The sequence below is a fragment of the Hemicordylus capensis genome, chromosome 2, assembly GCF_027244095.1.
Source record: "Hemicordylus capensis ecotype Gifberg chromosome 2, rHemCap1.1.pri, whole genome shotgun sequence".
Classification (NCBI taxonomy): Eukaryota; Metazoa; Chordata; class Lepidosauria; order Squamata; family Cordylidae; genus Hemicordylus; species Hemicordylus capensis.
In genome coordinates this window covers 54,785,380-54,806,583 of record NC_069658.1, presented here as the reverse complement: position 1 = coordinate 54,806,583, position 21,204 = coordinate 54,785,380, and the positions used below count along the sequence as shown (strand labels likewise).

Here is a 21,204-nt window from a genome sequence, read left to right as displayed (position 1 = left end):
AGATGTTGGGTGGGGAGAATCTCCCAGACTGTTGCCAAAGTCATTTATTAAACTGTTGAAGATGAATGCAAATTATAATTAGGATTCTTATTTGCAACTTTAATTTAGGCCTAGACCTATGATGAGTTGTTACTATAAGAATTATAGGTCTTTCAGCCTACAGATCTTAGCAAAAAAACCATATCATATATACAAAAATCCTCTGAGCATAACTATAGGTTTACAAAGATGTGTAACATTTACACTGCCTTATATTACATTAGTGATGTAATAGGAACAGCTGCTAATCAGCAATTTTTTTACATGTCACGAGCAAAAAGTAAATAGGCTCCCATATGACTCAGTAGGAGTTTGGCTCAAAACTGGTTCTACAAGATGCTATTTATATAAGCTGCAACCACTACTGAGAGCAACATTAAGAAAGACAGTCTTTTAGCTTCCCATGTGATTCACCTGATGTTGTTTAACAATTACAAGAGAGGGATGGGGTCTAGCTATGTGGAAATGGCAATCATGCCCCACTGCTAATGTTAAGCATCAACTGCTTCTTCAAGTACCAAGTTGTCCAGGAGTAGCACTAGGGCTCATTTTCCTGTAGATGTGAGAGAGTGCAAGAGGCATATGGTGCCCTTTTAATATCTGCCTGCTTACAAATATACAGGCAGAGGAAACAGATTCCTTTAAAAACAGCACAGTTCCTAGAAGCAAGTTCTTAATCCTGCATTAGAGGGCCAGTTTTTTTAGCCGTGTGTCTAAAAGTACTCAGTTTTAACTCCAGATTAGAATTAAGGTAATCTGAAGAGCAGAAGGTTTCAAGTTCCCTCCCTGGCATCTCCAAGATAGGGCTGAGAGAGATTCCTGCCTGCAACCTTGGAGAAGCTGCTGCCAGTCTGTGAAGACAATACTGAGCTAGATAGACCAATGGTCTGACTTAGTATATGGCAGTTTCCTATGTTTCCTAAGGTTCTCTCTCTCTCTCATTCTCTTTAAATGAATAACGGATACAGCACAAATTCTCTGCTTATTCACTAGCTGAAGAGAATTGACTAGCTGAAGTGTGTCACATCCCAAAGGCAAGGGAGGGAGATCTCCATTCATTAGCTCCCATTCAGGGAACTCATCTCTCATTCTCAGCAAGCCATCAGTTTAACTTATGGCCATAGGGCTAAATGGCAGCTGAGAAAGATACCATGGTTGATGGTATCTAAAGTTGTCGAGAGGTCCAGAAGAACAAGCATCTATGATCTCATCTATAATTTATTTATTTATTTAACATATTTATTTAACATATTTTTATACCGCCCAAAAGCTACGTCTCTGGGTGGTTTACAACAAAAACCAGAAAAGATAAAACATTAATTAAAACAGACAAATGACAACAGAGAAATAAAAACATTGGTTAAAATAAATGACAACAAAAAGTTAAAACATTGCAACAATTTAGAACCTTAAAACAATATTTTAAAATAATGTTAAAACTATTAAAATGGTATTTAATTAAAAGCCTGGGTAAACAAATGTGTCTTTAAAGATTTTTTTAAAAATTGCCAGAGATGTGGAGGCTCTTATTTCAGCAGGGAGCGTGTTCCAAAGCATCGGGGCAGCAGCTGTAAAGGCCCGTCCAACTGGTGCTCAGTTACCTTGCCCAAAAATGGGGCATTAGAAATCGCTCTATAATTATTATGTCTCTTCTATCAGGAGTACTGAAACTCCTGATAGTGGCATTCCCTCTCCCCACCATAGGGAGGCAGGCATTCATGGGGCAATTGCCCCCAACTAGTACGGTGGGGATGGGGATTCTTTAAATCCCAACCCAGCACTGGCATCCATGGAGACGGTGAGGAGTCATACAGGAGAAGCTGAGAACAAGATCGGGAATGCCTCCCAGAGCAGATCTCTGGTGGGGGAGGGAATGACACCACTGGGGCTTCCAATAGTCCAGCCCTAATAATTATCAAAACTGCAAGAGCCAAGTGAGGGCTTTTTCAACAGAGGTCATACCAACACCTCTTTTAAAATTGTTGGTATTTCTTTTCAAGTTCCCACCCTGGCTTCTCCAAGATAGGGCTGAGAGAGATTCCTGCCTGCAACCTTGAAGAAGCCACTGCCAGTCTGTGAAGACAGTACTGAGCTAGATAGACCAATGGACTGACTCAGTATATGGCCACTTCCTATGATGATGATGATGATGATGATGATGATGATAAGAAGAAGAAGAAGAAGAAGAAGAAGAAGAAGAAGAAGAAGAAGAAGAAGAAGAAGAAGAAGAAGAAGAAGAAGAAGAAGAAGAAGAAGCAGCAGCAGCAGCAGCAGCAGCCTGGCAATGGCTTAAGAATGGCAACTTGAAGAAAGAAACAGAGGTTTTAATACTGGCTGCACAAGAACAAGCGCTAAGAACAAATGCAATAAGAGCAAAAGTAGAAAAATCAACAACAAACAGCAAGTGACACCTTTGTAAAGAAACAGATGAAACAGTGGACCACCTAATCAGCTGTTGTAAAAAGATCGCACAGACTGACTACAAACAAAGGCATGACAAGGTAGTAAAATACAAGCTACCTGTAGCCAAAGATTGGTGGGACCATAAAATTGAAAAAGTGGTAGAAAATGAAGATGCAAAAATATTATGGGACTTCTGACTACAAACAGACAAACATCTGCCACACAATACACCAGATATAACTGTAGTTGAGAAGAAAGAAAAACAAGTTAAAATAATCAACACAGAAATACCAGGGGATAGCAGAATAGAAGAAAACGAAATAGGAAAAAATCACAAAATACAAAGATCTACAAATTGAAATTGAAAGGCTGTGGCCAAGGAAGACCAAAATAATCTCAGTGGTAATTGGCACCCTAGGTGCAATTCCAAAACACCTTGAAGAGCACCTCAACACCATAGGGGCCACAGAAATCACCATCAGCCAATTACAAAAAGTAGCTTTACTGGGAATAACCTATATTCTGCGACGATAGCTATAATAATAACAGCAACAACTTCAGCTATCTCAGGTCCTTGGGAAGGACTCGATGTCTGGATAAAACAAACCAGTCAATAACACCTGTCTGACTATGTAAACAATAATAATAATAAACAATAATAATTTGTTTGCTGCCCCATAAAAAATTGTTGATTATGCAAGGAAGCTGATTAGACGCTTGAGTACCTTGTATGTTGTAAGAAAATCATGCAAACTGATTATAAGGAAAGACATAACAAAGTTGCTGCAATGATCCACTGGAACCTTTGCAAGAATAACAAATTGCTAGCAAGCAAGAATTGGATAGGCATTTAGCGCACAATATGCCTGATCTGACAATCATAGAGAAGAATCGGGTTCTGATAATTGATATTGCAATCCCAAGAGATAGATGAGTTGACGAAAAACAATTGGAGAAAATAATCTTCTCAAGGACCTTCAGATTGAAACTGAGCGGCTTTGGAAAAAGAAAACAATAGTAGTGCCACTAGTTGTTGGTGCCCTTGGTGCAGTACCAAAATAATTTGAACACCATCTTGACACCTTGGGCATTAATAAAATTACAACACATCAACTACAGAAGACCATACTACTTGGGAAAGCACGAATACTTCAATGTTATCTTTAATTTTTCTTTATTCATCCTAGAGGCTTGGAAAGGGCCCAAAAATTAAAGTACCAAATCCAGTCAATAACATCTGGTAGACTGTGTGTAAATAGTATAATAATAATTTTTAGCTGCCCCATAACAAATTGTTCTCTGGGCAGTTTATAACAGAACATTAAAACATGAGATAACACACAACACATTAAATCATAACAGATCATACAAGTAGTTCTAGTAAGAACTAATCAGCCTACTTCCCTTTCACTGTCTCTACATTTGGACTAAATTTGGTGCAAATCGAGGTCCACAAGTTAGATTTCTTGTGCCTCAAATGTTCATGTGTCCACCATTTTGGATCTGGGTGGATGTCATCATTACAAACTGCACCATTGAGTTGTCCCTGTATGTCACTTACTACAGCTGTTCCAAATTTGGTTCTAATCGGTTAGAAAGTCCTCAAGTTAGTGCACTTGCGCCTCAAAAGTTTATGCATCCACCATCTAAGATTGGAGTTGGTGACATTATCACAAACTACACCATTGGGGTATTCCTATGTGTCCATTAAGCTGTAGAAAATTTTGTTCAAATTGATTAGACTGTCCACAAGTTAGTGCATTTGCACCTCAAAAGTTTACGTGTCCACCATCTTGAACTGGGGTGGATGACATTGCCACAATCTTCGCCGTTGAGGCGTCCCTATGTGTCCCTACAGCTGTAACAGATTTGGTTCAAATTGGTTAAGCGGTTCACAAGTTAGCTCACTTGCACTCAAAGGTTTATGCTTCTGCCATCTTGAATCAGGGTGGATAACATCCTCACAGCTACACCACTAAGGTGTCCTGTGTGTCACTCACTACAACTGTACGTAATTTGGTTCAAATCAATTAGACAGTCCACAAGTTACCCCACTTGAGCCTCAAATGTTCATGCATCCACCATCTTGGATTGAGGTGGATGACATCATCACAAACTATGCCATCGAGGTGTCCCTATGTGTCCCTACAACTGTACCAAATTTGGTTCACATTGGTCCAGGCGTTACAAAGTTGGTAGTGGGGGACACCCGGACGGACACCCGGACACACACACAGGATGCTGGGTGATCTCATAAGCCTACTGGAAAGTAGGCTAAAAAAGGAGGGGGGGGGGAATACAAAATAAAAATACAATACAGAACAATTTAAGACATTGTTTAAATCAATTAAAATTAGATCAAAATTTTAAAATTTAAAAGGCCTGAAATAATAAAACTCTACCCACTTGTCTCTTCAAACTGACAATGAGGGTTCACACAATTGAATGTTTCTATGGAAAGAGATTCCTACACACAGAAAACTAGCTTGTCTGTGAGAAAGTAAGGTTAGAAACCTCTTGATATGCTATGTTTTTTTAATGTGCAGGATTTTAAAAACTTATAGGGTGTTAATCCCATGCATGGCAGCTCTCGCAAGATTTCTCAAGCAAGGAGAGGGGGTGAGGAAGGCGAGTGACCAGCGAGAGAAAGTGATGGCCAGACCAACCACCAGGCGGGGAGAGGAAGCAGCGGCCAGGCCGGCCAGGGAGAACAAACTGGGGCTGAAGGGGCGGTGGGGTGGGGAGAACCAACTTGGGCTGAAGGGAGGGGGGAACAAACTGGGGCTGGAGAATGGCTGAAGGGATGGTGGGGGGAGACAAGGAGAACTAGGGGCGCAGATGCTCTGTGCCAGGTCAGCTAGTTACATATATTTGGCTAGGGCATTAGTTTGCTAAGAGCTCTTCCAAGAATCAGAAAATTAATCACTACATAAGGATGCCCAAGTAGTTTCATTTAGACCCAGTTTTCAGAAAGCTACAGTGTTTTCATCCTTTCGACTGTTGCACTGAGATGTTTCAGGATTCTCCTCTATCCATAAGAAATACCTTTTGTTACAGACATTAAACAAAAAGAAGTAATTTTTAGACACCATTGAGCATCAGGTAAATAAGAAGCAAATACACTATGATTCTGCAAATATCTTCTGCATATCTGTGGCACTGAAGCATGTGGGATTAGATGAAAGGTGGTCTTTATCAGTGTTGACAGTTTGACAAAAGCTGCTTTTGGTATAGTAGAGTTGTGACCCATTAAAACTGGATGATGCATATACTTGGGATTCTTTTCCCTCATAATAAAATACACATCCTGTGGTCTTCATCCTCGGAAGCACTGTTTGTGGGGTGCATTAAATATGTGTCCTTTGTTACTTGATTCATTTGTACTCAACAGTGTTGCTTCTTCACACTATTAGTAAGTTTTCAGAATGCTGCTCCTTTAGTGTGTTGTTTGATCCCTTTCCACAGCACCAGAATGAGTCACCCATTGCTATGCAGTCACCCTGCCATGATCAAGTGCTATTTTAGACTGAGAATCAGCATTAGCCTTAAATATTAACATTTTAATATGTTATAAATGAAGATAACTCAGCTTCAGATATTCAACTGGCATTAAAAGGTTTTGCATAAAGTGTGATTGATGCTATTGACTCATTCTTTGCTTTGGAAATATCTGTTATTTATATGGATGTGTGCTGTTTGTGTGAAAAAGGAAAGGATGGGTATGAGTTCATTTTTTTAATGGGTGATCAGATGGAAGCATGCTGTACCTTTGATAATGGTGCATGAGAGAGAATGTCATCAGATGCTGTTTTCCTAACAGCTTCCAGCTGAAACTCCCCAAATTCCTTAGTCTACACAGCTACATATCAAAGGTATAGGCACTGTTTTGTCTGCTTCTTCTGTTCCTTTATTCAGTTCACTTGGGCAATAATAGGTTTTACAGTACATCATTTTAACTTTAGAACTGCTGCTAATGACTTTATTCTTGTGCCTATTTTTAACAATGTTGTGTCTTGATAGTACATCAGATGAATCTAAGCTCCCTAGAGTTATATGGCTCTTATTATAAGCCATTTTACCCTTTTAGAGAATATTCAATTCTTTGCTACTCTGAAAACAAAAAGGTAGATGAGATGTTCTCAACAGTCAAGCATTGAATGCTTGTACAGTGATGAAGGTCATCTTCTTCCCACCGGAGACATAAGCATCTTTTTGTAACCGATGGCAAAGATGATAGAATACATAGCTGCAAGGAATAACTAACTCACATCTTAGTCACTCAAAACAGATAACATAGCATTGGAAAAGATACAGAAAATGGCAACTGATCAAAAGCTGGAGCATCTCTATATGAAAAAAAGGCTAAAACAGTTGGGCCTTGAGTCTAGATTAAAAAAACTACCAAGGAGGGAGGGCAAACATGATCAAGATCTATAAAAGTAGAATGAAATGGGGAAGAGTTCATAATAATACTAGAACTTGGGACCATTCAGTGAGAATAGTTGACACTATGTTCAGGACTAACACAATAAAGGAATCCTAAAAAAATAAATAAATCATAATTCTCGCCATAAAATTATGGCCACTAACTGAGGTGGCTTAAGAAAAGGACTGGAAAAAGTGGATAGAGGATAGGTCTGCTAATAGCTGTTAGCCAGGATAGCTAAATGGAGCATCCATGCACAGAGACAGTGACTGACCTCCTAACTAAGGAAGTGGAAGAGTGCCAGAAAGATGTGCCTATGCTGTGGAAGGCTCTCAGAGTACCACAGTGCAGAGCACAGAGAATGTAGGGAATTTTCTTCAGTCCCTGATTGCCCTGAAAATGCTCTGTACCACCTGAAAATATGTCCCGAGGGCTGCACAGCTCTCGGGGACATATTTTCAGGTGATGCAGGGCATTTTGGCGGGGAGACAGGGTTAAGAGAAAATCACCTTCCTTCCTCTGTCCTACACAGCTAAGAAAGTTCTCCACAGTCCAGGCACATCTTTCTGAGGTGCTTCCACTTTATTAGTTAGGATGTGAGCCATGATTCTCTTGTGTACCAAATATTAAAGATAGTAACAGGGAAAGGCTATCACCTTTATGCCCTGCTTTTGAATCCCAGAAGCATAATGGTGGAAGTGGTATGATAGGCTAGTTGGACATTGTGTGATTCAGCAAGATGTTTCTTATATTCACAAGAAATGGGATTACCTGCTTATTAGCTTCATATTAAATGGTTGGGTCTGTATGACTGTGGAACACAGCATTTGAGAGTAAATGTTTAAAACATAATATTCATAAGAAATATAAGCTATATAATTTTTTCCCTGCAGAATGAGGATTAATTTGTCATTCTGTGACCCTTTGAAATATAGCTTATAATGTATTATAGCTTTGGATATAATTTCCAAAAGAAAATAAGTTATAATGGGCAAAGTTGCCCTGAAGTGTAATTACACATACAGACCCCTATTTTACCTGCATGACCATTATTACTTTGTATGATTTCTTCAGCAACTATTCAACAAATGAATGATTTGAGTAGTTTGTATATTGTGTGATGAGTGAAGTTTCCTTCCTAATCTTTCAGGTCAATGAGACACACCAATTGGCAATCTGTTTCTTTCCTGTAGTCTTTCAATGAGCTGAATATTGAAATTCCTATTCTAAATTTATACATATATCCAGCATATAATTAGTAATGGAACAACAATGCTTGTAAAAGGCTTGCAATTTAAAGGGTTAGTGGTTATGGAATTAAAAGTAAATTAAAGACAAGCTGAGTCATATCTAATTTTAAAGTACTCGTTATAGATTTACGGAATTAATAAAATAAAATCCATGTTAAGCACTTGCTGCTTCATTAGGAATATAGAGAAATACTGCTTTAACTGAGATGTGGGTAATAGTAACGATATCTTTTTATTTTAATAACTACCAGTTAAATATGATCAAATTTGCCACTCAGTCTATGTAGGAAACCCAGCTTTTCCTTTAGCACTATCACCTATGAATTAGTGCTGTTATCTCTACCATTTTTATTCTAACTTGGCTAATGTGAGTTTTATCTAATGTTTCCTCTGAGATAAGGATGCAATAAAGGAAGGATCTGTGAAGAACGTCTATGTCAAAAATGTGACATTCCTTTAAATATACAACCTTTCATTTGGAATATATGTGGGTGCATTTCATTTGGGAGGGTATTATTTGGAATTGTAGTAGCCTATTTAGATTGACTCGGTATCCTGACAAATCAGCATGGAAGTTGAACACAAGCTGTGCACTGATGCTTAACTAATCTGTACACTCTGCACCTCTCTTGTCCATCAGCATCAGTTCTGTGGTGCTTTCCAGACTACAAAGGAGGAAGTGGTGTAAAATCCCACAGTTAACCCTAAAGTTTTGAAACCACCTTCAGATTTTACAGCACTTCCCCCCACAAGAGAGAACAAGAGAGAGAGAGAAGAGGAGGAGGAGTCGCAGATGACTGACGACTTTCTCTCTCCTCAGTGAATCCCCTCCCCCAGTGAATTTGCGAATGGGCACCAGCTTCAAGAAGGCTCTGGAGGAGTTTGCCACTGGCGTGTTCTCCAAACAAGCCTTGCACACAGCAGCTGCTAATGTGGCCACCAGGGAGGCAAGCAGGACCTTCTGACCCTCATAACGAGTGGCAGGTTGAAATGGGCAGCTGTCCTTAATCAGTGGCTGCTCTTCCTCTGGCCCTGTTCTGGGATTTGCACAAGAGCATTGGGCTCTTGCAAAAAAAAAGTAACAAATAATCTGCTTCTGTGCAAAATATACTTCTACAGCTACAATCCCATCTGCTCTTACTTGGGAGGAAGTCCATTGAACTAAATCGTTTATTTCTGAGTAAACCCAGCAAGCCAGCAAACTCTTCTCAAAACAAAACAAAAATCAGCTACTATTTTGTAATGCGCATAGAGCCCTTTAAACCTGAAATGTCAAGATAAGATCTGAATACAGCCTGTGGCTGTACAAATGGCACCTTGCTATTCCCGTATGCAAGACAGTGTCAAAATCCAGATCTTACAACACACCAAGCCTATACATAGTCAAGCAATTTTAAGCTGCCGTCTGGAAAGCACCTGTGTTAGTACACAACTAGGCAAGAATATCCAGTTGTCACCACTGAGTCATAGGCACGCTGGCTGGAGATATGAATCCCAATGTATTGAGACTTGAGTTTAGGGGGAGATGCTGGGCAGGTCTAGGCAGAGCTGGAAGACAGAGAGACTGGGAAATAGATTATTTGGGGGGTGACTAAATTCTTCATCCCATTAGCAGCTGCCATTTCCCCCCCAGAATCCCCATTGGAATAACACTCCGAGTATGTGTGGATGCCATCTTGAGTGCTCAGTGTTGCTGCACATGCTCAGAAACCATTTCCTGCTGGGAAGAGGGAATTTCCAGTTCCTAAGCAAATGCAGTCAGCAAACAGAGAGCCCAGCTGCTTCATACAAACAGCACTGCTCTGGGGCAGTGGGGGACAGTAGAGCTGCAACGGAGGGGTAGGTAAGACCTGCCTTACTCCTTTTAAAGTGCTCACTCTCCACTGCCCCGGATGTGCACAAAACGCTCCGTGCACATCCCTACAGTGCTCCCATGTGTGTACTGATGAAGCTTAATCAGTTCCTTTTCCATTTGGACATAGCCCTTCTCTGTTTCAGACAAGGCTTTGCTTGCAAGGCTGTCCCCCTTGTAGCATGGAAGTCCTCAGACCTGTATCCGATGCATCACACCGAAGAATCAGAGGCTCCTGGGGGCTGTAGTACTTCAAAATGTTGCAATCATCTGTTTGGCCTCCTGGAAAGTAGCCTCTTGGTGCTGTGTCCACTCCCATAGTGTGTCTCAGTGTGTCAACTGCCTCAGAAAGGTGCTTGCAAAACATAAACAAATAATTGGTCTTCCCAAGGATGCGCTGAACTTTTTTGACATCCTGGGGCCTTGGCATGCCTCTAATAGCTCACACTTTTTCTAGGTTTATCCTCAAATGCTTTGAATGTCCAATATATGGTATGTCAGTGACCCTCAGTCTGAGTTTGTCCCTGTTCAATTTTATATTCTTTTGTCTGCATTTTTTCAGGAATGCCATTAGTTTCTGATCATGATCCTGCTGAGTTTGCCTTAGACTATCATCCTCTCCTACAATTAGCACATCATCAGCTATTGTCTGAATTCCTGACAGTCCCTCCAAAGCTTGGGTCAGCCTGTTTTGAAACACTTCAGGGGCTGGGCTGATACCCATTGGCATCCTCAGCCAGCGGTATCTGCCAAGGGGCAGACCTTGTCAAATAACTGAGTTCTTCATCCAGCTTAATATGCCAGAATCCATTGTTTATCACAGTCAGAAAAGAGCCTTGCTTTATATAGGTCTGGCAATATATCTTCAACAGTGGGGAGGGGGAAATGGCTTCTTTCCAGGGCTTTATTCAAAGGTTTGGGGTCTATGCATATCTTCATTTTCTCTGATGGTTTTCTAATCACCACCATATTGCTTATCCAATCTGTTCTTTTCTCCACTGGTTATGTGATGCCCTGCCTCTGCAAGCTTTGCGGCTCTTCTTTCAGAGGCTGTATTAAAGGCATGCATACTTTCCTCTTTGATATCTTAACTGGAGGTACACTGTCATCAATCATCATTTTATAAACTCCATCTAGCTGTCCATTCCCCCCCTTCCCGCCGCCTTTGAATTTGTAATTTGATTCTAGGGATTTGGGGATTCTAAATCCCTTTTGAATCCTTTCTCGGTTCCAGTTTCCACCCTCTCTTGGCTCTTCAGTCACTCCACTGTTTATTTTCAGTATGTTCTGGTATTGTACCTTAATCAGATTCATTGCTTGAGCTGCCCTACCACTCATCAGGGGTACTGCAGTCTCATCTACAACCACAAACTCTAGCCCGTATTTCTTTTGTTTTTGGATTCTGAATTTCGAGTTTACATTTCCCAACTGATTTCATGGTAGTGTGGTTGTACATTGTTAACAACTGACTAGTCTCCTCCAGTGAAATGCCAGGATTCACCAGATGTATTAAGATAATATTTTATGTGGCTCCCCAATCTAATTGGAATTGAATAATTTTATCCCCTAGAAGCATGCTTGCAAATCTTTCTTTTTGCTGTTCCTTTTTATTGTCCTGCACTGTATTTACCACTTCATCTGATACCATAGTACGTCTTCACATTCACTGTCACTTCCCATATTTATAGTGTGCACTCCAGGTGTGGGCTTTTTGTGTGTGTTGAGAAACACTGAGATGCAAAGTGTCTCAGTTGTGGCTCCCTCCACCCTGCCGCCAAGCTGGGCACTTCTCTTTTTGCCTTGCATGTCCACCACCCCACCCCTCGCAAAAAACAACAACCCACAAAACCTTAGCATTTGCACTGTGGTTTTCCTCTGTTAGCTTTATTTATCCCCCCCCCACCCTTTCCTGATGAATGTATGAACAGGTCCCACAGTTTGCCTTTCCAGGGCTCTAACCCTGTCCTTGGATAACTTTGATGCCCTGCATATTTCCAGATGTTTCTCTGAAGTCAAGTCCACTTTTCTCAACACTCTCTCTTTCACCAAGGTGTCCCGGATTCCACACACAATCCTGTCCCTAATCAATGAGTTTTTAATCACTCCGAAATGGCAACTGTCTGCTAGGATCTTTAGAATAGTGGAGTACTCTCCTCAATGCTTTCCTCTGTTGCTTGATTTAAAAAGCTGTATTTTTCTGCTGTTTCATTCTTTCTGGGGTTGCAGTGAGCATTAAAACAGCCCATTATTGTAGCCAGGGTCTGCAGTGTTTGGGGAATGTTTGCACAATGTCTCACATATGTCCCACCTCCAAACAAGTATAGGAAGAGGTTCATTTTCACAGTCTCCGCTTTCCAGGACTTCCAAGCCTGTGCCAAGTTCTGGGCTTGTAGACTGAATATCCCTGATGGCCTCAGGCCCTCCATGTTTCCCCTTCCTTGTTTAACTCTAGTACTTTAACTTTCATTTCTCTGATAACTCACAGTGTGTTGTTTTCCTGTTGCGTCTTACGATTCCGCCACCATGCTTCAGGTTGTTTGGCTAGCTTCAAATAGCAGACAGATTATCTTTCAAACCAACGTTATCTTTTTATTTAAGGTAAACAGGCTCACAGAGCTCTCTCCGTTTGTGTCCTCTCTCCTCTACAATTAGGCAGGAAGTGGGCATTGCCCTGCCTTAATGTCTTCCTGGTTCCTCCCATATGCTATACTTTAACAAGCCTGCCTCCAGTGGATCTTTTAAAATTGCTGCATGGGGGATCAATGTCTGAAAGGTTGGAGCTATGCTGAATAGTGAGATATAATTTGGAGCATAACATAATTGGAAATACAATTGGGAGTGGTAGTGGCAGTGGCAGGTATGTATATAGAACACTGCATGTGCAACAAAACACGATCTCTGCTATTAAATCCTGAAAGAGAGTGTGCTTGCAGATGTAAGGTTAGTTCACATGATGATTAATTGTTCATGTTCGGGAGCTGGTCCCATTTTGTGATTGTGTGTGAGTAAACAGCGAGGTAGGAGGTGGGCAAATTGATTGTATGTGAGGCTCGTGCTAAGTTCACCTACCCAGCAGCTGTACCCAGTTGTTTAATGAGGTAGGAGGAAAAGCCCTCCTACCCAGCGCAAGCCTTACACACAATCACTTTCCCCATCTCCTACATTGCTTTTTGCTTGCATACAATTGCAGAACAGGAGCACACACAGCTCCTGAACTTGGTTGGACATTCGTCCTACTCAATTACTGGTTGTGGACTAGCCTATAGTTTCTGATGACCGTAGTGTATTGTGCCGCTGATGATATAATTACTACTGTCCCACCACACACAGCTTCATGTTTAGCTTAGACTATTTTTGCTATGTTCCATTGTTGCTTTATGGAGATACTCTCCACTGGCTGCATGAGAAAAATAGAACATTTGTTCCTGAGTAGCAGGATGCAAAATAAGCTTTCTTGCTGAAGCTGTCAGCAGACATTGATCTGCAGGTCAAGGATGGAAATCCATTGGTCTCCAAGGTTTCAGAGTAAGAGAGCACACATTGATCCCATAATGCTGTAGTTCCTTTTTCTCCATGTAAGCTATTAATATAGCTCTTGCTCATTGTGGTTTTATGAGCACAAGCACTTCAATATCCTGATGGCAGGGAATCAGAGCGGAACAGTGACATATATTACCTGTTCTGTGGGGAAAAGTTATTTTTGCATTGGCCGTAGCTGAAGAGAATATCCAACTCCCAACACTTCAGTCCTGATTAAAGCTGACATCCCTAAGGACATATTATAGCAAGTACGTTAATTTACAGCTTAGTCTAATGAGCCCATTTAAGTTATCCCTGATGGAAAATTACAAATTTCATTTAGAAAGAGATATTTAAAGTAATCTTTACATAGTCATAAATAAAGGTCCTAAAATTATGTTCTTTCTTGATCAAATGAGAAAAACAAAACAAGACACATCATATTAAATCAGGCTTCCTTGCTATTTCAGCAGCATGGCTTAGCACACTTGCTGTATACTTATTTAGCTATTCATGCTAGTTATAAAAAAAGCTTGTGCACATTTGCCTGGTTATTCATTGTAAAAGATAGATCCTACATATTACAAGTAGTTTGCTCACAAAAAATTAAACATAGAGGCTAGTTGGAGTAGGCTTTTTTCCTATTTCATTCATTCATTCATTCATTCATTCATTCACTAACTACATTTGTATACTGCCAGTCATTGAATCTTGAGGTGGTTTACCAGTGTTTTTTCAGTAGCTGCTGCTGGTGTCTACCTTGCTTTAAAAACAACTGTGAGCCTAATTTAAGATTGTTCTCTTCTTCTCCTTCTCCTATTACTACTAGTACAACAACAAATATACAAATATATACTGCTCTTCAACCAAAGTTCACAAAGCGGTTTACACAGAAAAATGAATAATACATAAATAAGATGGTCCCCTGTCCCCAAAGGGGGCTCACACTCACAATCTGAAAAGAAACACAAGGCAGATACCAGCAACAGCCACTGGAGGGCAGAGGCGTAACTATTGGGGGGGCAGGGGGGGCATGTGCCCCGGGCGCCATCTTTTCTGGTCACGTGGGGGGCGCTGCCATGACCAATTTTTTTTTAAAAAAAATTAATTAATTTTTTGTTAATACAAATGTTTCCTGCTCAGTGCAGCAGCGCTGCAGCAGTCAAGGGAGCGCGTCGGTGCCCCCTTCCCCACGAGCGGTCCCTTCCACGCTGCCTGCGCCCCCCCCCCCCATTGCTTTGCTGGCGCCTGGCAGCCAGTCAGTGGCCTGGCTTGGCGGCGGCGGCGGGGGCTTGTGAGGAAAAACCTAAGTATAATGTAGTATGTTGGGGGGGCGGTGGGGGGGGCGTGGTGGGGGGCGCCATTTCAGTGCTTGCCCCGGGCGCCGTTTTCCCTAGTTACGCCTCTGCTGGAGGGATGCTGTGCTGGGGATGGATAGGGCCAGTTGTTCTCCCCTGCTAAATATAAGAGAATCGCCACTTTAAAATATGTATCTTTGCTTAGTTAGCAGAGTAGTTCTAGAAACAGATACAGCTGTCATATGAACCAGAACTGATAAAAAGCTCTCCTGGTTACTGCCTCAATCTGAGGTACCAGAGAGAAGCCCAGATCCAGAAACACTCCCAAAACGTGTTCCTGTTCCTTCTGGGAATTTTGTAGGCAGTGGTTGACATTCAGTGCAGGCTAACACAGCCGGTTTTGGACCGCCTGCTCTTTTGCGGGCATCCAAAGCAAATGCCTTGATGTTAATCAGGCCCATGCATTAATATATAAGATTGCACAGTTGCAGTTGTGCAATGCTACTCCCACTGGAAATAATATGATTGGGACAGATCGTATAGGTCACATGAAGTTGGAACTCAGATTTCCTCTTTCTTTTCTTTTCTTGCCATGTAGCTCCTGCATCCAAAACAACAAGCCCATTTAGTTTAACATTCAGTTTCTCTGTTCAGTAGAAGGAAGTTCTATATCCCAACTTCATAAATAGTTCTCCCCTGGGGTACAAATTACTTCTTTGGACTCAAGCCATAATTCGTAATGGTCAGCATGTAATTTGGTACATGATGACCATTATGAGATTTTTATATAGACAGTGTTGCTTTTCATATATATATATATAAACACCGGTGTATACCTGGCCTTTGATGTCTGATTCGTGGCATGCTATGGTTACCTTATGTTACTGTTTAAAGCTTTTAACCATAGTTACCCATGAATCTAAGCTCATGCCACTTCACTTCAAAACTCAAAATAAATGAACATAAAATAATCAGGAACCAAAATACATCACTATAGAACACAATACTTTTAGAACTCTGTTTTTACTTATTCTTTCCTTTTAATTTCTTAGTGGTTTAAAAGTAAGTTAAAACATTGTGCACTTTTAAATGTGCATCCCACCCCCCAAAAAGAAATATTTGCAGCATCCATGTCAACTTCAACAAACAAACTTGCAAGTGGCAAATGTGCCAAGTGATAAATATTATGCAAATATAAACAACAACAAACTTTATTTGTTAGCCTCCCCATAACAAATTGTTCTCTGGGCGGCTTACAACACAACATTAAAACGTAAGATAAAAACACACAACATATTAAATCATAACAGATCAGGAAGGTGGGGAGGGGAACAATACAAATACAACACAAGACAATTAAAAAGACATTAAAAAATCAGTTTAAATCAGATCAAATTTTAGAAATCCTCAGAGAACAAAAAGGTGTTCACCTGGTGTCTAAAAGAACAAAGTGATGAAGCCAAGAAAACCTCACTGAGGAGGCTATTCCATAAACCAGGTGCAATCACCAAAAAGGCCCTCTCCCTAGTAGCCACCCGTTTCACCTCGTTTGGTATGGGCACTTGGAGGAGGGCCTTCAAAGACTATCTTAAGGTCTTGGTTGGGAAATAAACCCAAAAGCACATGTGCTCATTCAAACACATGCTAAGGAAGCTCTTAAGGAGTAACCATCTGTCAACTCATCCACTTTGTCAAAGTTCATTGTGCGACCAACAGTTTCAAAAAAATGTCTGCAGCAGAAGAAAAGTAAAGGATCCTTCACCAGAACATCAGCTTCAGAATTTAGCAGCAAACATCCAAGTTCTTGTGAGACAAAGAATATAAACACACACAGGAAAATGCATGCTCTGTACCCTGGTTTTGCAATTGGTCTTAGGGCTGAAGGAAGCATATCTTCGTGTTTGGCTTTCAAGCACTTTATAGTTTTTAGCTTCTTTTCTTTTTTAAGGAGAGGGAATTGGTAAAAAAAGACATATCACTGTTTTCCTTGATTATGCTCTTTTCTCCCAGAAGTAATAGAAGGGCATATTTGTGTGACTCTTCAGGACTGGATCATAAATTAATCTCAGAACCATCAGGAACAAACAAACATTCCACCATACATCAAAACATACACACACACACACACACACACACACACACATCACTGAGTGTGATGCAGCTATAATCAAGTATTTTAGATCATTTTCATTCATTCATTCATCCATCCACCCATTCATTCATTATTTCAGCTGAAGAAACTTAAGTCAATTTCATGAATTCTCAGGAGAAAAATCTGTATTTTCTCAGTGATTTGAGTTCTTATATTTGGTTTAAAAACATTCTTTGGCTAAGGTTTGCACATTCTGAACATAATCTAAGGTTCAAACAACAAATGATGTTAATCACATCTCGTCCCCCCACCCCACAACTATTTCTGTCTCCTTACTAAAGCAGCCTAAAGGCTGCAGTCTCAAAAGGGGGAAATTCCATTTACCCTAAGCCTTTCTGCTTTACTAGTTTTCCATCTCCAAATTGATTCTTGAATCTGGTTTGGGCCCCTTGGAAGAAAAGAATGCCTCAGTGTGCTGTAATTAGATATACACCAGGAAGAACAGGGTTCAAATCCCCCTCAGCTATAAGTGTATTGGGCAGGAGTCAACAAATTGCACCTGAGCTTACTAGACAAGCTAAGCTTTTAGTAGCGAGCTGTGGTCCAATCATACTAAAATTTCCATAGACCTATTTCTAACTAAGAGTACTTAGGGTCACAATCTTTAAAAAGACTGCTAGTAGTTGTCCATGGATAAAATTATCAGATCTGATCCGATATTATTTTTAATTTATGTATCATATTTTTATACCACCTGATATATACATCTCTAGGTGAAGTACAAAATTTAATAATATAAAAGTCACAGATTAAAATCCACAAAACACAATAAGAACAATAGCATAAAAGTTATTAAAACAAATTATTATTTAATATAGAACACTGAAGCTGATGTATATACATCACAACATCTCTTCTTTGTTGCAGTTTGCTCTTTTTATGTTTTAACTTATGCAATAAACAAGGTCTGTAGAGAAGTAAATTATTAAATTTAATTCTAATTAAATGCCTGCAAAAACCAGTGATTCTTCAGGGCCTTCCTGAAAACAAATAGAGAAGAAGATGCTCTTATTTCAGTGGGGAGCATATTCCAAAGCCCTGAGGGAGCCACAGAAAAAGCCCAGTCATGGGTCACCACCAAACACTGACCCAAGCTGTTAAGAACTTTATAGGTGATAACCAACACTTTATATTTCACCTGGAAACATATTGGCAGCAAGTGTAGTACTTCTAAAATTGGTGTTATGTGATCCCTTCGTGTTGTCCCAGAGACCAGTCTGGCTGCTCCATTCTATACCAATTGTTTTCGGACTACATACAAATGCAGCCCTATGAAGGGTGCATTACAGTAGTCAAGCCTGGAGATTAGCAGCATATGTACCACTGTTTTAAGGTCATTTACCTCTAGAAATGGATGTAGCTGATGTATCAGCTGAAGCTGCAAAAAAGTGCTCCTGGCCACTGTCTCAACCTGAGAAACAAGGGAGAGCTTTGGGTCCAGAAACACTCCCTAACTATGTACCTGATCTTTCAGGGCGAGTGTAACCCTGAACAGGCAGAACTAAACCATCCCTCGGGTCTCAACCCCACACAGTCAGAACCTCCATCATATTTGGATTCAACCTCAGTTTGTTATTCCTCACCCAGCCCATTACCGTCTCCAGGTAAGCATCAAGGGAAGATATACCATTTCCTGATGAGGTCGACATGGAGAAGTAGATCTGGGTGTCATCAGCTTATTAATAACACCCTGTACCAATTATCCTGATGATCACTCCCAGCGGTTTCATGCAGATATTAAAGAGCATTGGAGACAGTATGGAGCCTTGTGGGACTCCACACTTTAGTTCCCGCTTTGCAGAACAACAGTCTCCAAACGACACCATCTGGAATCTACCAGAGAGGTAGGAATGGAACCACTGTAAAACAGTTCCACCCAATCCTACCTCTCCCAGGCAATCCAGAAGGATACCATGGTTGATGGTATCGAAAGTCACAGAGAGATCCAAAAGGATCAACAGTCACAGTCCCTCTGTCTAATTGGAGATCATCCATTGGGCCGACCAAGGCCATCTTAACCCCATAGCCCACACAAAAGCTAGTTTGAAATGGGTCTAGATAATCAGTTTCCTCCAAAATTGTTTGGAGCCAAGAGGCCACCACCCTCTCAATCGCTTTGCCCAACCATGGAAGATTAGAAACAGGTCTGTAATTAGCTAACTCCGAGGACTCCAATGCAGGTTTCTTCAAAAGTGGTCTAATAATAGCTTCCTTAAACAAGTAGGCATCCTGCCTTCCCTCTGAGAAGCATTTATAATATTTACCAGAACCTCTCTGATGATATGAATACCAGATGAGATAAGCCAAGCTGGGCAAGGGTCAAGAGAACAGGTTGTAGGACGCACAGTCTGAAGCAGTTTGTCCACTTCCTCAGGAGTCACAAGTGGAAAATAATCTAATCTCATAAGAGGAGTTGCTGGAGACCTCCACAGTAGACTCTGCAGTAACTGTGGAATCCAGCTTGGCCCAAATCTGAGAAATTGTATCCACAAAAAGTCATAAAGACATCTTAGCGAGTAACCGATGGTTCCAAATTCAAATTCAAGGGGGAAGTGGTACATACTAGCCGCCTCACAACCCTAGACAACTCAGCTGGATGTGAATTTCTGGAAGCAATGATGGCAGAAAAGAACTGCTTCTTTGCTGCCCATACTGCCAGAGCATAGATCTTCAAATGTGCTCTGTGTTTGTGTCTAGTCAGACTTGCACTGAGTCTTTCTCCACTTGTGCTCTAGTCATCCACCTTGCCACTTCAGCTCCTGTCGTTCATACGAATACCATGAGCCTGTCTTTAAAGCAGGTCGGAGAGGACGCGAAAGAGTGATTGTGTCTACTGCTCTATTGAGTTCATTATTTCATGTTTTCACTAGAGTATTGACAGACTTACTCACAGAGCCAACCCTAAACCCCTCCAAGGCTTCTTGGAATCTTGTTGAATCCAATAATCTCCTTGGGCAGTCCAATCTAATATGTCCTTCACCCCTGCAGAGGTGGGTTGTGGCTGTAGGTCCTACCTTAATCAGATGGTGATCCATCCATGACAATGGGCAGATGACAGGAGTCCCCACCCATGGAACACCACCCTGATCAGAGCAAAATATTGAGTCTGTGACCAGCATCATGTGTCGGTCCAGAGACCAATTTGAATAGGCCCACAGTCATCATGGCTGCTATGAGCTCATGAGCTGCTCTCAAGAACCCAGTCCCAAAGTGAACATTGAAGTCCCCCACCACCAACAACCTGGGTGACTCCATTGCCAACTCAGCAACCAGGTCCGTCAGCTCAATTAGAGACTCCACTGGGCAGCAGGGTGATCAGTACACCAGCAGAAGTCCCAATCTACCCTAGGCTTATGTACACACATTCAGCTTAAATATTAAATCATGCAGGTTATGATTTCAAATCATGCAAGCAAATATCAAATCATGCAACCTATCATTGTCCCAGCTCAGTTCAAATTGTTTAATGTATTGGTCCTGAGTTGATGTCTCACCCAATGGATATAATGGCCCATGGGAAATAATGGAAAATCATCCAAATGTCTATAAAACTCTTATTTTAAGCCAGGATGGGGTGAAACATTCAGGCATGGTTGGTCTTTTTTAAAAAAATAAAAAAATAGTTGATTATCCTTTTTAGGGCTTGACACCACTCCAATTTAATGTGGGATTGCCAGAGAAGTAGGTAAACCTCCCTGCACTTCCCAGTTCTGCTTTGTTTAGGTATTCGCTTTACTTGGATACCTGGGGGCAATCCCCTCTTGGAAAGACTTTGTCCCCCAAAATACAGGCTGATTTGTGCCAGGTTGCCTGAGATGATGTCAGGCAGGCAGGCCATTGAGGGTATGCTAAGTATCTAATTACAGATGGAGAGGGGGTGTCATATTATCCTTTGCCTCAGACAGCTAAATGTCTTGGATTGTTAGATCATCAACAGCAAGTCCCACTTTGTGAATTTGTTTTTGTTGTTGTTGAGCAGCAGTATATAAATATACACGGTTCCCACTGGGAAGTTCTCTCCCTCACCTGTGTTCTTCATTAAATGTGGGATACGGTTGCCAACTCTTGAGGAATCAGCAGCAATAACAATGGAAAATAACTATTTTTAAAGAACTATAGAAAATAAATATTGAAAATAACTGTTTTAAATATCTGTTGAAAAGAACTCTGGAGATTTAAGGACTGTATATTGTGAAAAATATTGGGAGGGAAATCTCCAGGAATATTTTCATTCAGAGTTGGCAATGCTAATTGCTAAGAATGCA

General features: G+C 40.9%; 1 protein-coding gene across 4 annotated transcripts in view; it reads left to right on the top strand.

Annotated features, from left to right (window-relative positions):
- EDIL3 (EGF like repeats and discoidin domains 3) overlaps nucleotides 1–21,204 on the top strand; it is a 412,931-nt gene that overhangs the window by 300,150 nt on the left and 91,577 nt on the right. The gene's annotated exons all lie outside the window — the stretch shown is intronic.